The following is a 19,066-nucleotide window of genomic DNA, read 5'->3' on the forward strand; positions in this document are numbered from 1 at the left end:
TGATTATTGTAAATGCAGAAGCTTAATATATCTCATATGTTTTTGGAGCTCAAATTTATTTCTTCAACCTTTATGTAAGGATAATAAAACTGTTCTATTAATGAATTTATAACCAAAATGAAATATTTTAATGAAATTGTGGTATACAATGTAGGGAAATCAAATGTTTAAATATTATTTCTTTAATCACAATTTCCTAGATATTTTAAAATAGGTTTTAATTATTTTTGTTATCCAAAAATATATTTTTTCTTATTAACACTTTAATTTTTAATTTTATCAGATAATTATCAAGTAATTTATTTAATAAAATGTCCGGTTGTTTTTGAATTAAAAATAAATCTAAATTTAATCGGAGGTTTATGTAATTTGAGAATAGCATATAAAAAAGGTAAATCTACATAAAATTTTGTTTAGAATAAAGTTTATTATAATCTTTAATGAAATTATCAATTACTGTATCTTTAGATTTGTTAATAAATTTAAAAGTTTGTGTAGTATTGATTTCTTTTATCATAATTAATACGTAAAACTTTTTTACAAATGATACCAATATTACACCTAGCCTTATCAATGGGAACTATAACATATTTTTCTTGCTATTCTTAAACCTTATTTTTTAACTGATGAGACAGTTAATCTTCATTACATTTCTTTAATTTTATACGGATAATTTAAATTTTATTCTTTCAGGTATATACAATTTCCATTCCAGAAACCATCGAGGCGGATAAGATGTAATATAGTTAGGTTTTAAAATATCGTCATCAGTATTGTTTTCAATATATTTTAGAATATTTTGTGGGTATTCTGCATTTATATCCTTTATCGAGTATTTCACGTAACATTTTGTCTTTTACAATTTCCAAGTCACCAGTAACAATATGTTTATAAAAAGTGTCAATAAATAAACTGTTTTCATACTCACAAGGTAAGTTATTAGCTTCATCTACATTTAGGTTAGTTAAAAAACGTTTATAATTGTATAATAGTGGACCAATTGGAACTTCGTATTTATAACTGACGGTAGACTTTTAGGTTTTACAACGAAAAATATTATTTTTTATAGATTGATTAATAATTTTAGAGATCTACAAGTAATTAAATACTTTATGCCTAAATTTAATTACCAAATATGAAGGTTTAATTTGCAGTTTTTTTCAATACCTGATAAATCATTGACTTTTAATCGATATTATATAATATCAACAAGTAAGTGTTTTGCGTGATCGTTTCGAAAATCAGTTTGTTATTACATTAATTAACGTTCTTATTTTGGGAAGATTAAGTCGATATCGATAAATCTTTTTGAAAATTAATTTACGTGCACTAATACTAGAATAAAAACTATCAGACCTAGCACGGCCAGGTGAGTTAAGGCGTTCGGCTCGTACTTCGAGGGTTCGAATACCCTTCGCGCCAAACATGCTCGCCCTTTCAGCCGTGGGGACGTTATAATGTCCCGGTCAATCCCACTATTCGTTGGTAAAAGAGTAGCCCAAGAGTTGGCGGAGGGTGGTGGTGACTAGTTGCCTTCCCTCTAATTTTACACTGCTAAATTAGGGACGGCTAGCGCAGATAGCCCTCGAGTAGCTTTTCGCGAAATTCTAAAACAAAACCTTCATTAACAATTTCTAATATAGTTGTTTTAACAGAGGTAAAAGGATGAATTCTACAATGTTTTAATTGTTTCGGTTTGTTTTTTATCATAACATTAGTTAGAGATTTGAACCTGCTGTTTTCAACGCAGTCCTTCCTTTTGATTTTGTTTTATTTTATTTAACTCTTAGTGCTAATGTTCTCTTTAAATACATACATACATATATATACAGGATTTAATCACATTATGCATAGACGGCGCTGTACACCAGTATTGTATTGTAAGTAAGTAACAATAATTTTCTTTCTAAGATCTCAAATTTAATTTTAAGAGAAAAAAAGTGTTAATCAGTCTTTCCAAGTTAACACTATGCAATTCCTAGAAATCATAATGACACGAGATTACGGTGAGATAAGTTAATATTACGTAATCCATAAAAATCGCAATGACACATGACTGTAATGAGAGAAGTTAATACTTTGTAATTCCTGGAAATCATAATGACACAAAATTACGGTGAGATACGTTAACATTATGTAATCCATAAAAATCGCAATAACACATGACTGTAATGAAATAAGTTAACACTTTGTAATCCCTGGAAATCATAATGACACGAGATTACGGTGAGATTCTGACATTTGACATAGTTATATAAAAAAATACCAGTTTATTCTGAGATTATATAAGTAATGAGTCTATACATAAAAAAATAACTTCAGTTGATTAAAAATCGTTTTGAGGTGCTTAAATTACTGACAAAGGATGCAAATAGAGATAACTGGCAGTTACGGCCAAAGCTACTTGCCATATTTTCATTCGATGAAATTGAAACGGATGTTTTAAACGTGCATTGTAAGTATAAACAAATAACCTGAAAAACGTTTGTAAATATATGTTACTTTCAAATTGAAACAACAGAATACAGCACAATCAGTTCGGGTTAAATATAAGCATAAAAACCAGTATAAATATCGATTTCATAAATAAATAACAATATAAGTTTTATTATGCACATTACAGCGATTATCAAGTACAGCTTGTTCGCTAATAAAAAAATAAGTTAAGTTATCTTCATTTATTTTATTGTATTAATAATGATATATTATTGTTTATTAAATATTATAAACTTAAGATGTTTTGCGAAACTAATCGCCATGAGACTAAAATTATGTTTGTTCTAGATGGATAAACAGTCATCGTATGTTAGTACTATCACCAGCAAGCAACCACTTAAGAAACAAAACGTAACTTTTTAAAACACAAACAGTATCTAATCTTAATATTACAGATTAATATCCATTACAGTAAAACAAAGTAAGTTCTTCACGTTATAGTAATTTCAAAGACAAAACATTTCTTCCACAGCAGTATAGTTCCAATATTTTCTTATTCCTTAGTGGTTGTAAAGGCAATCGAGTTACGTCCTGATTGGTTGTGAACGTTGTGTCGTAATGCTTTAATGACAAATCAGAAGCATCTTCACAATTTTATTTTCCAGGAGAACTACGGTTGCGCTTTAAATTCTATTTAAAGATACTAAGAAATGATACTGCATGAGCTATAAACAACTGTAATTAGCCTGAGTAAGTGAATTTATAACAAACTCCTTCATATTTCAGACGAAGCTACACTAAGAAAATGAATAAGTCCTTTATCAGCGTTTTGTGTGTGTAACAAAACAAAATTTGTAAAAATGGTTTATTTTTCATAGATACTTAAAGATCAAAACTTATACAAAAAGACTACGTAACAGTCTATTATGGGGTAAATTAAAGACTGTAAGTATCACGTCTTTAGAGTTACTTCTCCCCTGGTGTTACAATGGTAAGTCTTCGGAGTTAGAACCCTAAAATCAGTATTCAGTAGAATCTGGGTCTTAAGGTTATTCACTAAGCCTTAAAATTTGTTTCTTCTTCGTCGTTTATTTTATGTTTTAGCGTGGATGGTTCTTTATTTAATGCACTGAATACAAAACAATCCTATGATAACAAGGAACTTTTCATTGCAATAGTTCCTCAGTAGGTCGGCAGTGAGCTTGTACACTTACAACACTAAAATCTTGGGCTCGATTCGTCGTTGCGGACAGAGCAGATAACCAGTTGTGTAGCTTTGCGCGAAAAACAGATAAATATACCTTTTGGCCAGGCCCGGCTAGATGGTTAGGGCGATCAACTTGCAGTCTGTCGGTTACTGATTTGAATCTTATCACCGAACATGCTCGCTTTATCGGCCGTGGGGTATTGTAATACGAAAGTCAATCCAACTTTTATGCCAGTAAAAGGGTAATCCAAGAATTAGTTGACAGTGGCTAATGTTGTCTATTGTCGTCACACCAGTCTGTTATTTCAAAATTAAGGACGGCTAGCGCAGTTACCACTTGAGTATCTTTGCGCGAAATTCAGCAAACAAACCATTGCACTGTTATTTACCGTGCTTTCAAACTTCTAAAATTTTACTGACCGACACAACGTTCCCTTTACTGAATGTAAAACCGTTGGATTGTTATATTTACCATTGTATTGTTATTTATCCAATTATTAGCTAAGATTCTATCAAAGAGTTTTGTTTTTTTTATTGAAGATTTTGAAAATCCAACGGGAATACAAAAACATGCGGTAAAACAAATTTTCCACTCTCTCATCCGCCCGGCATGGCCAAGCGTGTTAAGGCGTGCGGCTCGTAATCTGAGGGTCGCGGGTTCGCATCCCCGTCGCGCCAAACATGCTCGCCCTTTCAGCCGCGGGGCATTATAATTTTACGGTCAATCTTACTATTCGTTGGTAAAAGAGTAGCCCAAGAGTTGGGTGGTGATGACTAGCTGCCTTCCCTCTAGTCTTACACTGCTAAATTAGGGACGGCTAGCAGAGATATCCCTCGTATAGCTTTGTGCAAAATTCAAAGAAAACAAACAAACACTCTCTCGTTAATTATCATTTATTTATTTTTTTATTTAACCTACGACATTTTCAAGTCTTATAATTTCCTTGGCACTTCAGCAGAAGATTGAAATAGTCTTAAGTAAAATGAAATCAATTAAAAAATGTTTCAATGGACTCTTACTGGTGACAGACTAGACAATTTGTTTGTTTTGAATTTCGCGCAAAGGTACACAGTCAATCGAACTATTCCTTGGTAAAAGAGTAGCCCAACAGTTGGCGGTGGGTGGTGACGACAAGCTGCTTTCCATCTCGTCTTACACTGCTAAATTAGTGAAGGCTAGTGCAGATGACTATCGTGTAACTTTGCGCGAAATTCAAAAACAAACAGTGTGTGTGTGTGTGTTTTCTAATAGCAAAGCCACATCTGGCTATTTGCTGAGTCCACCGAGGGGAATCAAACCCCTGATTTTAACGTTGTAAATCCGTAGACTTACCGTTGTACGAGTAAGAGACCAAAAACAAGCCAACACATTTTAAAATGTCTTTACATTTCAAGAATATTTTTGGCATGTGACCTTAAAATAAGTTGAATGTGTAATCTGAGTTTATAGAACCTATAGTTGTTTCTTGTCACTCAGTCGTATAATAGCATTGATTTACATTGATTCTCTCTTGATTGATTGATTGTTTTGAATTAAGCACAAAGCTACACAATGAGTTATCTGTTCTCTGCGCACAATGGTTATCGAACCCCTGTTTCTACCGGTGTGAGTCTGTAGACGCACCGCTGTGCAATAGGGGATGATTCTCTCTTGAAAATCTTGATTTTGGCATTGAAATCGTATAGAAAAGATGCCTAAATAGTCTTGTATGTTTTAGTCGACGCGTAGCAAAAAAAAAACAACAACAAAAACTATAACATCAATTGATCAGTCATTTCTTGATAGCTCACTGATTAAGCTTTTCTAGTGGGTTTCGAATTTTTTGAAATTCGAATTACCTGTTTCCAACGCAAACGTTTCCAGGCAACCACATGCCACAGGCTGTTGTCACCAAGCGACGGATGAACCTCCCTCAGCTATAAATAGTCTCACTCACGCTATACTTCAAAGAGTGTTGAACATAGCTACAGATGTACCCAGAGATTTCGCGGGGGTGGGAAAGTAGTTAATGCAAAACGTATAGGTGGCGCTGTACATCGAAGTGTTGACAGCATTGTCAACTGATGGTTTCCACGCTTACTCGTTTCGTCATAAAGGCATTAATGTAAAACTACAGAGACCGTCAGGCGCTGATTCGTCAAATTGGTAAAGTGCTGATGCTAGAATTCGTAGTAGAAGCTTAAAGTTCACCATCTAGCTGTTTGTTGGTGGATATAAGCTACATCATAAGAACGAAAAAAAGGTAATTATATGTCTATTTATATAAAGATACTTACGTATAACTTGGTAATTACAATGTCGAGATCGATCTAAAAATAGTGAATAGTACACATAAAGTTTTGTAAATTTCTTTGTGGTCCTACCGTACCTTTTACACGCTAATCACTTGGTACATGCTAACGAAGTTTTTACCTTTCTTAAGATTACCTATATCCGGTGCTATGGTTCACGAGAAATATCGTCTTGCACTTAGCTGTGGTGAAATATGTTATTATCACCACACACTACATGAGTGCTTAACATTTGTAGGCAAGTGGGGTAGGGGGGGAAAAAAAAGTCACTCTAATACATTTGTTAATAATAACACTTACACTCAATGGAAAAATGTGGGAGTCCATACCCTTTCTACCTTACGTATTAGTCGTCTGAAATACATTAATATGGTATACATTGCTACCATATTGAAAACAGTGTGTGCTAAAGAAGTATATATCATGAATTACTTTATAATGAAAATAAATTTTAATTTGTTTGCCATTCATGTAACAATATTTAGACGGAGTGCCATTATCCAAAAACTATACCGAAAAAATGAGCACTTCATTCAATTAGAATTGTGTTTTTTCATTTCTTCCTTTTGTAAATAATGGACTATAACTATTCTTAGATCGATTATCATTATAACACAGGACTTCTCATGGTGCCTTTGTTCCATTAAACACCAATCATGTTGATTTAATTTGATACTTAATAATTACAACCATGATTATAACACAGGACTTCTCATGGTGCCTTTGTTCCATTAAACACCAATTATGTTGATTTAATTTGACACTTAGTAATTACAACCATGATTATAACACAGGACGTCTTATGGTGACAATATTTTGTGTTTGAATTTGTAGTTAGACCTTCATGTAAACATGTATACTCTGAAAATGCAACTTCCACAATTATTCTACTTTTAAATCCGGTTCAAAGTGCTAACACTTTCTATCGAGACATACGATCAAACATACTAAGAACAAAACTGCTATCCACGAAATAAATACAGTTATCTGCATTAACTTTCTTTATGTTCTGAATTTAAGTTACTGATGATGGTTTCCAGAGTCTGTGAAAATTCTTTACAAATCAAATATAGAATGTGAATGATTGGTAAATATATTTCTCTTTATTTGAAATCATATACTTTCTGTCGAAAAGAATAATCGAAGATTTCCATGTTCACGTTATAAATTATTGTGTGCCAGCGTTTTAATTATTTTTTTTTTTTACTTACCTATTTGTCAACATAATCCTAGCTACAAAGGAAAACTTATAAGACATGCATCTGCGCAATGCTAACAGTCAAACTCAAAACAAAAACCTTTCAAACAATTATTTACATCTGTTCCAGTACTATACATGTGCATAAAAACACCTTATAAGTATGACGTCAGATACCACTGAAGCCTGAATCATAACTCACATGCTGAACCAAATCTCTGCATAAAAATATATGTTTAATCAGAAATAAAATGAATACTTACAATGACACCAGATATTTGCATAAGAATATAATTTGAATCATCAAGTATATATACACACACTGATACTAGTAACAAATATCTGTATAGAAGCATATTCGTAACCACAAATCAGACATATACTTATTGGGATATCTGATATCTAGATAATACAATAACAAAAACAGCATACATCTGCATAATAACATATTCCTCATTGGACAAAATAAAACTCGAACATATATTAAGACAGACATCTGTATACTAAACAAAAGACATATACCTCACATTGCAGCCAAACATTTGTATAGAAAGCGATATTTTCTATCTCGGATATCGAGAACGTTTTCCCAATCTGAGAATCAGGATACAATTATGAAGGTTTCTACTATAGGATGGACATCTTGCCTTCAATATTATGTCTGGACAACGTTTCGAGACACTCCCATCGAAACATGATATTCAGGGCAAGATGTGTCGAGAGTAAAATAACTTCCTGAAAACAATACTTGTTAATCAGACATCTTTATAAAAACGTCTTATTTATGATATAGAACTTTGAGAAACAACGCGATATTCTTCCAAAACTCACATACATCCATAAACGCTTGCGTACACTTACAGTTGACGAAACATCTGCATAGCATAAATCTATAAAAACATTTACAGTGAAGTCAATTTCACTGACATTACGTACAGAGACAGATATATTCACGGAAACTAGATAGTTAAAAACACGAGTTAGTAATGGCAGACACACGTGCATTTGCAACGTACTATCCTGAAGCTGCGACGTTTATTAAGACATCTTTTAAAGACGGGAGAATGAGACAAACTTCAGCTGCCATTGCAGCTTCTTGTGTAACATACCAAAATGCGAAACACGAGATGTTTGTGCATCTTGAAGTGAAAACTGAATTAAATTTAGCTATACATCTCAAAGCTGTGCATCGTATATTAACACATATGGTTTTGTTTAGACCGAAAACTCCGACACCCTTGTCCAGAACTCTGTATAAACACGTGTTCACTTTTTCTAGTCTGTTACACCACTAGGTTGGAAAATGTTCATCGTTCTCTTAAGCACGTGTGATGCTATACTGAATCAATTTAAATACATGCTTCGAATAAATAAATGTATATAAACTGAGAAGAAATAAGTGGAAAACGGTTGATGTATTATGAAACACGGAGTAACTTTGGCAGAAATCTATCCGTTGTTCACAGCATTTAACCATGAAATCTTGAGACATTTTCTAGAGTTTCTAAAGACACAGTTAATTTGAAACATCTGTTAGTAGATGTAGATGTTTAGTTACTAAGATTGTTTGTAGTGCAAACCTACACAATGTGCTCTGTCTTCCACGGGAAATCGAACTCCGAATTCTTGCGTTGTACCTTTCTTGTTTTTGTTTGTTGTGTTTTTTTTTAATTTCGCGCAAAGCTACACAAGGGTTTTCTGCGCTAGCTGTCCTTAATTTAGCAGTGTAAGACTAGAGAGAAGGCAGCTAGTTATCACCACCACCGCCAACTCTTGAGTTACACTTTTACCAACGAATAATGGGATTGTTCGTAACATAATAACGCCCCCACGGCTGAAAGAGCTGTACGTTTGTAAACTTACGTCTAACTCATCTGGAACAACAGCTCAGTTAAACAAACACGTTAAAAGTCTTACTTTACTCGAAAATTTAAAATTAAGTGTCAATAACAGCGAATATTAAATACCTCATACGAATAGTATTATATGGGTCTGTCAGTAAGTTTTATGTTTATTGCTTTTTCTTCGGAAGTAACGTTTAACTATTACGTTACTAGTACATAGCATGTGTCCTTTGTGAAGATATATCGACTTGAGGAGTCGATACGTATTGCTAGCAAAATTTCAAAGGTAAATTTCCATCAGCATTTAATTAATTTCACTACTAATTAAAAACAATTTAACAAAATGTCTTTATTATTTCTTGTAATTATACAAAATACGCGATAAAATCTCCAACAGAACAAACGTTAAGTGGAGTTAAAAAATACCAAAGAAAGTTAATGTTTGGTTTAAGGAAAAATTTAAGAATTTTGATGATATATATCAGAAAATATGTAAACCAGTGCTTCCTTTAGGTAGAGTTGGTTACATTAGTTTACAACATGAAGTACTTGAAGGTGTAGGAATGGACGATATTTCCATCTCTATGTCCTCCATTAGGACGCTTCTTCACTGTTCAAGTAAATGAAAGTCATTGAAACTTTAAATCTAATACTAATACTGTTTTAAGTATTTTCTGTTTCTAAACTCCCTAGCGGTGTGTTCCAGGAATTAATAATATTTTGTATTTTCTCCGTATGTATTCATTTATTCGTTTAAAGTTGCAGGAAAATATGGAAACAAGAGACTTCTATTTTACCAAACTAATAATCTCATTTACTTCTATGAAAACTTTTAACGTAAGAGAGAGAAAAAAACAATTTTTTTTAGGGTTAAGCTCTTTCGTTTCTATAAACATTTACATGAAAGGTCTGCCAAGAAGCGCAAAGCTATTTTTGGCTGAGAATAGTAAGGGGAAAAAAAATGTTTGATCTGTGCTTAAGAAAGTGGCGTGGGATGTTGGGTTATGAGTTGATAATGCGAGTAGATGTAGAAATTAAACATCATAGACTCTAGCTTTGTTTTTTATCCCAGGTTGTTTTACACCAGCAAATCTGCAACATTGAATTAATAGTTCTGAGATGTTTATAGTAATAAAAGCTTATACTTGAAAAACAGTTTTTATTAAATACATTAAAATATCTCAGTTTTAGATTTTCACTAACAAAGCTAATGAGGAAAAAACCAAAGGGTAGAACTTATAGTTTAAAGACAAGCTTTACTCTCGAGATAAAAAAAGGAAGAAAACACACATGCTGTCAGCTGGCGGACAGACGTCACTACAAGAAAGATACGCTTGATAATAACTAGTAGACAGCTATTAATAAAAAAAAAACAATACCAGGCAAATTATAGAAACAACAAATACAGATAATAAAATCTCACAATTCAATTTACGTAACAGGAAATACGTATACAAAGTTTATAGACAAAATACGGTGACAGAAACTGTCGACGAAAATGTTTAGAGGTAACAGAAAATAAACACAAAAATGCTTAAAAGTGGATCGTAGTAACATCAAATACTCATGTTAAAGGCTTACAGGCAAATTACAGTAGCATAAAATACACACTAAAATTATTGCAGGTGGATTGTGATAACAGAAAACACACCAGACGATGACTAAAATAAAATATAGTAGAACATGTTAAAAGTTTACAGGTTGATTAAGGTGAGAGATTACCCGTAATAAGTATTCACAGGAGTATGTTACCAGTAGAAGCCTTTAAGTGATAATGTTTATACAATACGATAATACAAGCAAAAATATACTCTTAATAAAACAGTTACTGATAATTTGCATCATTTGATACAGACTATTTAGCCTATTTTATTAGCAGAAACCAACATCTAAGAAAAATAACCGGAAAACAGAATTTCTAGAAAACTTTATTATCAGAAAAATATTGTAGGGGATTTGTATTCTAGGTATTTCTTATGAACTTATGTAGAAGTAACGTATCTGAATATCAACCACATTGGACAATATGGCTTAACTGTACTCCATCCTGTGTATTGCTAAAGTTCATTCATCTTACGAATTGAGTGCCTTAATCACCTGGCCATGTCGGGCCACGCTGATTTTGAAGTGCATGAAAAATAAGTCGGTTATTATTTGAAGATTAAGAGAATTAAAACTTAAATCAAATAAAGTATTTAAATACAAGTAATCGCCCTTCAATGAAGAAGTAATTAGAATAACGTTATGCTTGAAATTTACAATGTGTTATGTTATATAAAAGTATATTCAAGCGGAATGACGCTCGTTGCTGAGACAACGACTTTCAGATTCTAGTTCTTCATGAACAGAACTTTTTTTTTTATGTATCTCAGCTCGACGAGAAACAACATTCAAAGAAAATCACGTTCAACCCCCGAAGCTTTATTTTTATTTTATAAGAATAACCTTGTAGAGAAAAATGTATATGTACATAGGCGCCTAGCCAGGGAGGGGGGGGAGGGACGGGGGGCAGAAGAGGCACATGCCACACACTTTGAATATTTTTAGCAAAAGCATTTTCTCGCCTTGTTCGCTCAATAGTTCTTCCTTACACTTGCCTCCCACCCCCTACACGTACTTTTGACTAAATTAGAAGCACATGTACATGTACAAAATACGATGATTTCACCTCATTATAGAAAAACAGGTTATCGTCACAAAGACATGTTAATGTACATGTTGAAATATAACACCGTTTCAATCTATTCATTGTTACATGAAACGCTTAAGAGTTTCAAGAGGCTCTTGTTTTTGCTACCATGTATCACATATTTAAAAAATTCGCAGCCACAAACAGGAAATTAAATATAATTACAAAACGTTTCTCCCTCCTTATCGAGCATAGTGCGCGAGCGCGCGTGCGTGTGTATCATTACGTTACGTTACTAGACTAATACTTAGGTAGGTTCACTTACCAAATGCAATATTGCGTTAGAACCTCTCCCTCCATTTTAACAGTAATTAAAATCTAGCCAAAGTAACTTTGTTCACGGGTTATTTTATTATGGTGAAGCAAACACATGAGTCACCTGTCGAGTACACTGAGCGATAAACATTGTTTACAGTCACGCTTATCCTTGATATATCAGATACAGCTCAGAGGAACAGATAAGATGGGACAAAAATTAATTTTCGTATAACATCTTCTGACCTGTCAATAAAACTTGTAAAAATTCACTTTTAATAAACACTGTCATCCTTCCGCCGTGTCAGCGGTACGCTTATTGACTTACAGCGCAAAAATGTGGGGTTGAATTCCCTACAGCGGGCCCCCTAGTGGCACAGCGGTATGTTTGCGGACTCACACAGCTAGAATGCGGGTTTCGATACCCGTGTTGGGCAGAGAATAGACACCCTATTGTGTAGCTTTCTGCTTAATCATAAACAAACAAACCCTTCGATGGACAGAACGCATATAGTATACTGAGTGACTGTGCGCTGTAAGAAACAACATTATCAGATCGGTGATGAAAATCTCCAAATAATTAACGAAAACGTTGTTATAGCCTCTTTATAATTTAACGATACCTGGATTATTAAACGTTAAATATCAACAAAAACGGTACAAACAGACGTATTATTGGAACACAGACAAATGCAACACTTGAAAGCTATGTTTTAGTGTTATGATTGACTCTAAAGAAGAAACATACAAACATTAAAACTAAAACAGCATACCAAATCTGTTGAAGTTAGCTTTTATTGAGCAAAACCACATTGGAATATCTGCTATATTCACCGCGGTGAATCGAACGCCGGATTTTAGCGCCGTAAGTCCGTAGACTAACCGCTTTCCCCTTGGGGGGACATATTGTTAAAATGGAAATCAAAACATCTTATAGCAGACATTTAATGTTATGGTGTGAATGCCTTTTCTGAGTTGTTGAAAACATAATTATGAGTAATTATACTTGTAATAAGACATTAACATTAGATCTATTATATCTTTAACATTGATTTCTTGATTTAGTCCAATTAGATTTTTTTTTCAAAAAAAAGGAAATACATTCATATCCATAACAGTTGTCATTGTAACAAATTGCTTATATAAATAGCGTTTCGACCATTATTGCTCTCGTGGTAATCCAACCGCTTGTTTTGTTTGTTTGTTTTTTTGAATTTCGCACAAAGCTACTCGAGGGCTATCTGTGCTAGCCGTCCCTAATTTAGCAGTGTAAGACTAGAGGGAAGGCAGCTAGTCATCACCACCCACCCCAATTCTTGGGCTACTCTTTTACTACCGAATAGTGTGATTGACCGTCACATTATAATGCCCCCACGGCTGAAAGGGCGAGCATGTTTGGCGCGACGGGGATGCGAACCCGCGACCCTTAGATTACGAGTCGCACGCCTTAAACCAAACCTATTACCGTCATTTGGAAAAATACAAAAAACCTGAACATTGTACGATAATTCTGTAGTGAAATGCTATAGCAGTAATTGACTTATATAATAGATGTATTTTGAGTTAAATGAACATAATGTTTTATGTAATTTTCTGAAAAATTCAAACAAAACAAACCATGTTATACTTCTTGTAAGGAGAGACCAATGTCAGTGGAATCTCAACATTATAAAATTTAATATATTCCTTTAACAACTGACAAATGTCAGTGGAATCTACCCAAACAGCGAAAAACTTAACGTATTCCTTTAACGACTAACAATATCAACGTAATCTACCTAAATAACACAAAATTTAAAGTATTTCTTTAATAAATGACAAGTGTCAGTGTAGGTCACTCAAATAAAGCAAACTTTAAAGTATTTCTGTAACGACTAACAAATGTTCGTGAAATTAGCTAACAAAATAAATATTTATAATAGATCCTTACTAGTTTGACAGATGGCCTTAATAAACAAAATATAAATAGCTACAGAAGTCACAGAATTATTTGGGGTGTGTTATTGAAAGTTAAATAACAGAAATTTATATAGTTGTTGTTTGTTGTTGTTGTTTGAATTAAGCACAAAGCTACATAATGGGCTATCTGTGCTCTGCCCGCTACGGGTATCGAAACCCCTGATTTTAGCGTTGTAAGTCCACAGACCAAATTTATATAGAAAACGTTGTTTAACATAACAGTTGTCAATGAGATCGAAGCAACATAAATCCTTAAACACGTCATATATTCCCTTGAGAGACGTCAGTGGAATTCGAACAATATAAATCTGAATATAATATATTGTTTGGTTTGTTTTGAATTTCGTGCATAGCTACATGAGAGCTATCTGCGCTAGTCGTCTCTAAATTAGCAGTGTAAGACTAGAGGGAAGGAAGCTAGTCATCACCGCCCACCTCCAATTCTTGGGCTACTCTTTTACTACCGAATAGTGTGATTGACCGTCACATTATAATGCCCCCCACGGCTGAAAGGGCGAGCATGTTTGGCGCGACGGGGATGCGAACCCGTGACCCTTAGATTACGAGTCGCACGCCTTAAACCAAACCTATTACCGTCATTTGGAAAAATACAAAAAACCTGAACATTGTACGATAATTCTGTAGTGAAATGCTATAGCAGTAATTGACTTATATAATAGATGTATTTTGAGTTAAATGAACATAATGTTTTATGTAATTTTCTGAAAAATTCAAACAAAACAAACCATGTTATACTTCTTGTAAGGAGAGACCAATGTCAGTGGAATCTCAACATTATAAAATTTAATATATTCCTTTAACAACTGACAAATATCAGTGGAATCTACCCAAACAGCGAAAAACTTAACGTATTCCTTTAACGACTAAAAATATCAACGTAATCTACCTAAATAACACAAAATTTAAAGTATTTCTTTAATAAATGACAAGTGTCAGTGTAGGTCACTCAAATAAAGCAAACTTTAAAGTATTTCTGTAACGACTAACAAATGTTCGTGAAATTAGCTAACAAAATAAATATTTATAATAGATCCTTACTAGTTTGACAGATGGCCTTAATAAACAAAATATAAATAGCTACAGAAGTCACAGAATTATTTGGGGTGTGTTATTGAAAGTTAAATAACAGAAATTTATATAGTTGTTGTTTGTTGTTGTTGTTTTGAATTAAGCACAAAGCTACATAATGGGCTATCTGTGCTCTGCCCGCTACGGGTATCGAAACCCCTGATTTTAGCGTTGTAAGTCCACAGACCAAATTTATATAGAAAACGTTGTTTAACATAACAGTTGTCAATGAGATCGAAGCAACATAAATCCTTAAACACGTCATATATTCCCTTGAGAGACGTCAGTGGAATTCGAACAATATAAATCTGAATATAATATATTGTTTGGTTTGTTTTGAATTTCGTGCATAGCTACATGAGAGCTATCTGCGCTAGTCGTCTCTAAATTAGCAGTGTAAGACTAGAGGGAAGGAAGCTAGTCATCACCGCCCACCTCCAATTCTTGGGCTACTCTTTTACTACCGAATAGTGTGATTGACCGTCACATTATAATGCCCCCACGGCTGAAAGGGCGAGCATGTTTGGCGCGACGGGGATGCGAACCCGTGACCCTTAGATTACGAGTCGCACGCCTTAAACCAAACCTATTACCGTCATTTGGAAAAATACAAAACCTGAACATTGTACGATAATTCTGTAGTGAAATGCTATAGCAGTAATTGACTTATATAATAGATGTATTTTGAGTTAAATGAACATAATGTTTTATGTAATTTTCTGAAAAATTCAAACAAAACAAACCATGTTATACTTCTTGTAAGGAGAGACCAATGTCAGTGGAATCTCAACATTATAAAATTTAATATATTCCTTTAACAACTGACAAATATCAGTGGAATCTACCCAAACAGCGAAAAACTTAACGTATTCCTTTAACGACTAAAAATATCAACGTAATCTACCTAAATAACACAAAATTTAAAGTATTTCTTTAATAAATGACAAGTGTCAGTGTAGGTCACTCAAATAAAGCAAACTTTAAAGTATTTCTGTAACGACTAACAAATGTTCGTGAAATTAGCTAACAAAATAAATATTTATAATAGATCCTTACTAGTTTGACAGATGGCCTTAATAAACAAAATATAAATAGCTACAGAAGTCACAGAATTATTTGGGGTGTGTTATTGAAAGTTAAATAACAGAAATTTATATAGTTGTTGTTTGTTGTTGTTGTTTTGAATTAAGCACAAAGCTACATAATGGGCTATCTGTGCTCTGCCCGCTACGGGTATCGAAACCCCTGATTTTAGCGTTGTAAGTCCACAGACCAAATTTATATAGAAAACGTTGTTTAACATAACAGTTGTCAATGAGATCGAAGCAACATAAATCCTTAAACACGTCATATATTCCCTTGAGAGACGTCAGTGGAATTCGAACAATATAAATCTGAATATAATATATTGTTTGGTTTGTTTTGAATTTCGTGCATAGCTACATGAGAGCTATCTGCGCTAGTCGTCTCTAAATTAGCAGTGTAAGACTAGAGGGAAGGAAGCTAGTCATCACCGCCCACCTCCAATTCTTGGGCTACTCTTTTACTACCGAATAGTGTGATTGACCGTCACATTATAATGCCCCCCACGGCTGAAAGGGCGAGCATGTTTGGCGCGACGGGGATTCAAACCCGCGGCCCTTAGATTACGAGTCGCACGCCTTAAACCAAACCTATTACCGTCATTTGGAAAAATACAAAAAACCTGAACATTGTACGATAATTCTGTAGTGAAATGCTATAGCAGTAATTGACTTATATAATAGATGTATTTTGAGTTAAATGAACATAATGTTTTATGTAATTTTCTGAAAAATTCAAACAAAACAAACCATGTTATACTTCTTGTAAGGAGAGACCAATGTCAGTGGAATCTCAACATTATAAAATTTAATATATTCCTTTAACAACTGACAAATGTCAGTGGAATCTACCCAAACAGCGAAAAACTTAACGTATTCCTTTAACGACTAAAAATATCAACGTAATCTACCTAAATAACACAAAATTTAAAGTATTTCTTTAATAAATGACAAGTGTCAGTGTAGGTCACTCAAATAAAGCAAACTTTAAAGTATTTCTGTAACGACTAACAAATGTTCGTGAAATTAGCTAACAAAATAAATATTTATAATAGATCCTTACTAGTTTGACAGATGGCCTTAATAAACAAAATATAAATAGCTACAGAAGTCACAGAATTATTTGGGGTGTGTTATTGAAAGTTAAATAACAGAAATTTATATAGTTGTTGTTTGTTGTTGTTGTTTTGAATTAAGCACAAAGCTACATAATGGGCTATCTGTGCTCTGCCCGCTACGGGTATCGAAACCCCCTGATTTTAGCGTTGTAAGTCCACAGACCAAATTTATATAGAAAACGTTGTTTAACATAACAGTTGTCAATGAGATCGAAGCAACATAAATCCTTAAACACGTCATATATTCCCTTGAGAGACGTCAGTGGAATTCGAACAATATAAATCTGAATTTTATATATTGTTTGGTTTGTTTTGAATTTCGTGCATAGCTACATGAGAGCTATCTGCGCTAGTCGTCTCTAAATTAGCAGTGTAAGACTAGAGGGAAGGAAGCTAGTCATCACCGCCCACCTCCAATTCTTGGGCTACTCTTTTACTACCGAATAGTGTGATTGACCGTCACATTATAATGCCCCCACGGCTGAAAGGGCGAGCATGTTTGGCGCGACGGGGATGCGAACCCGTGACCCTTAGATTACGAGTCGCACGCCTTAAACCAAACCTATTACCGTCATTTGGAAAAATACAAAAAACCTGAACATTGTACGATAATTCTGTAGTGAAATGCTATAGCAGTAATTGACTTATATAATAGATGTATTTTGAGTTAAATGAACATAATGTTTTATGTAATTTTCTGAAAAATTCAAACAAAACAAACCATGTTATACTTCTTGTAAGGAGAGACCAATGTCAGTGGAATCTCAACATTATAAAATTTAATATATTCCTTTAACAACTGACAAATGTCAGTGGAATCTACCCAAACAGCGAAAAACTTAACGTATTCCTTTAACGACTAACAATATCAACGTAATCTACCTAAATAACACAAAATTTAAAGTATTTCTTTAATAAATGACAAGTGTCAGTGTAGGTCACTCAAATAAAGCAAACTTTAAAGTATTTCTGTAACGACTAACAAATGTTCGTGAAATTAGCTAACAAAATAAATATTTATAATAGATCCTTACTAGTTTGACAGATGGCCTTAATAAACAAAATATAAATAGCTACAGAAGTCACAGAATTATTTGGGGTGTGTTATTGAAAGTTAAATAACAGAAATTTATATAGTTGTTGTTTGTTGTTGTTGTTTTGAATTAAGCACAAAGCTACATAATGGGCTATCTGTGCTCTGCCCGCTACGGGTATCGAAACCCCTGATTTTAGCGTTGTAAGTCCACAGACCAAATTTATATAGAAAACGTTGTTTAACATAACAGTTGTCAATGAGATCGAAGCAACATAAATCCTTAAACACGTCATATATTCCCTTGAGAGACGTCAGTGGAATTCGAACAATATAAATCTGAATATAATATATTGTTTGGTTTGTTTTGAATTTCGTGCATAGCTACATGAGAGCTATCTGCGCTAGTCGTCTCTAAATTAGCAGTGTAAGACTAGAGGGAAGGAAGCTAGTCATCACCACCCACCTCCAACTCTTGGACTACTCTTTTACCAACGAATAGTGGGATTGATAGTAACATTATAACGTTCCAACGGCTGAAAGGGCGAGTGTGTTTCGTACGACGGGGATTCAAACCCGCGGCCCTCAGATTACGAGTCGAACGCCTTAACCCAACTGGCTTTGCCGGGTCTAATATAGTATATAGGCTGAATCAGTATGCGTTTGTAGTATTCAAACAATATACATCTGTACAAAACGTAGACTGAGTCGGTATGTGTCAGCTTTCAACAACAACACAAATATTTGTAGACTGATATGGTAAATTTTATAGAAGCTAACTTAGTTGTTATAAATTTTGTTTTATATCTAGTTATTACAATAAGTTGATGTTTTTTCGCATTCTAATCGAACATGAAAACTTAA

At 33.7% G+C, this 19,066-nt stretch overlaps 2 protein-coding genes across 3 annotated transcripts in view; one reads left to right on the forward strand and one right to left on the reverse strand.

Annotated features, from left to right (window-relative positions):
* LOC143246455 (glutamate receptor-like) overlaps positions 1-5,628 on the reverse strand; it is a 36,552-nt gene extending 30,924 nt beyond the window's left edge. Inside the window, exon 1 of the mRNA XM_076493184.1 lies at positions 5,483-5,628. The gene's annotated coding sequence lies outside the window, so the exon portion shown is untranslated. The remainder of the gene's footprint in view (positions 1-5,482) is intronic.
* Positions 5,629-5,747: 119 nt separating this feature from the next.
* Positions 5,748-19,066, forward strand: part of LOC143246454 (histone deacetylase 5-like) — a 116,083-nt gene continuing 102,764 nt past the window's right edge. For both annotated transcript variants that reach the window (XM_076493182.1, XM_076493183.1), the window contains exon 1: positions 5,748-5,886. The gene's annotated coding sequence lies outside the window, so the exon portion shown is untranslated. The remainder of the gene's footprint in view (positions 5,887-19,066) is intronic.

The sequence above is a fragment of the Tachypleus tridentatus genome, chromosome 3, assembly GCF_004210375.1.
Source record: "Tachypleus tridentatus isolate NWPU-2018 chromosome 3, ASM421037v1, whole genome shotgun sequence".
In the NCBI taxonomy this organism is placed as follows: domain Eukaryota; kingdom Metazoa; phylum Arthropoda; class Merostomata; order Xiphosura; family Limulidae; genus Tachypleus; species Tachypleus tridentatus.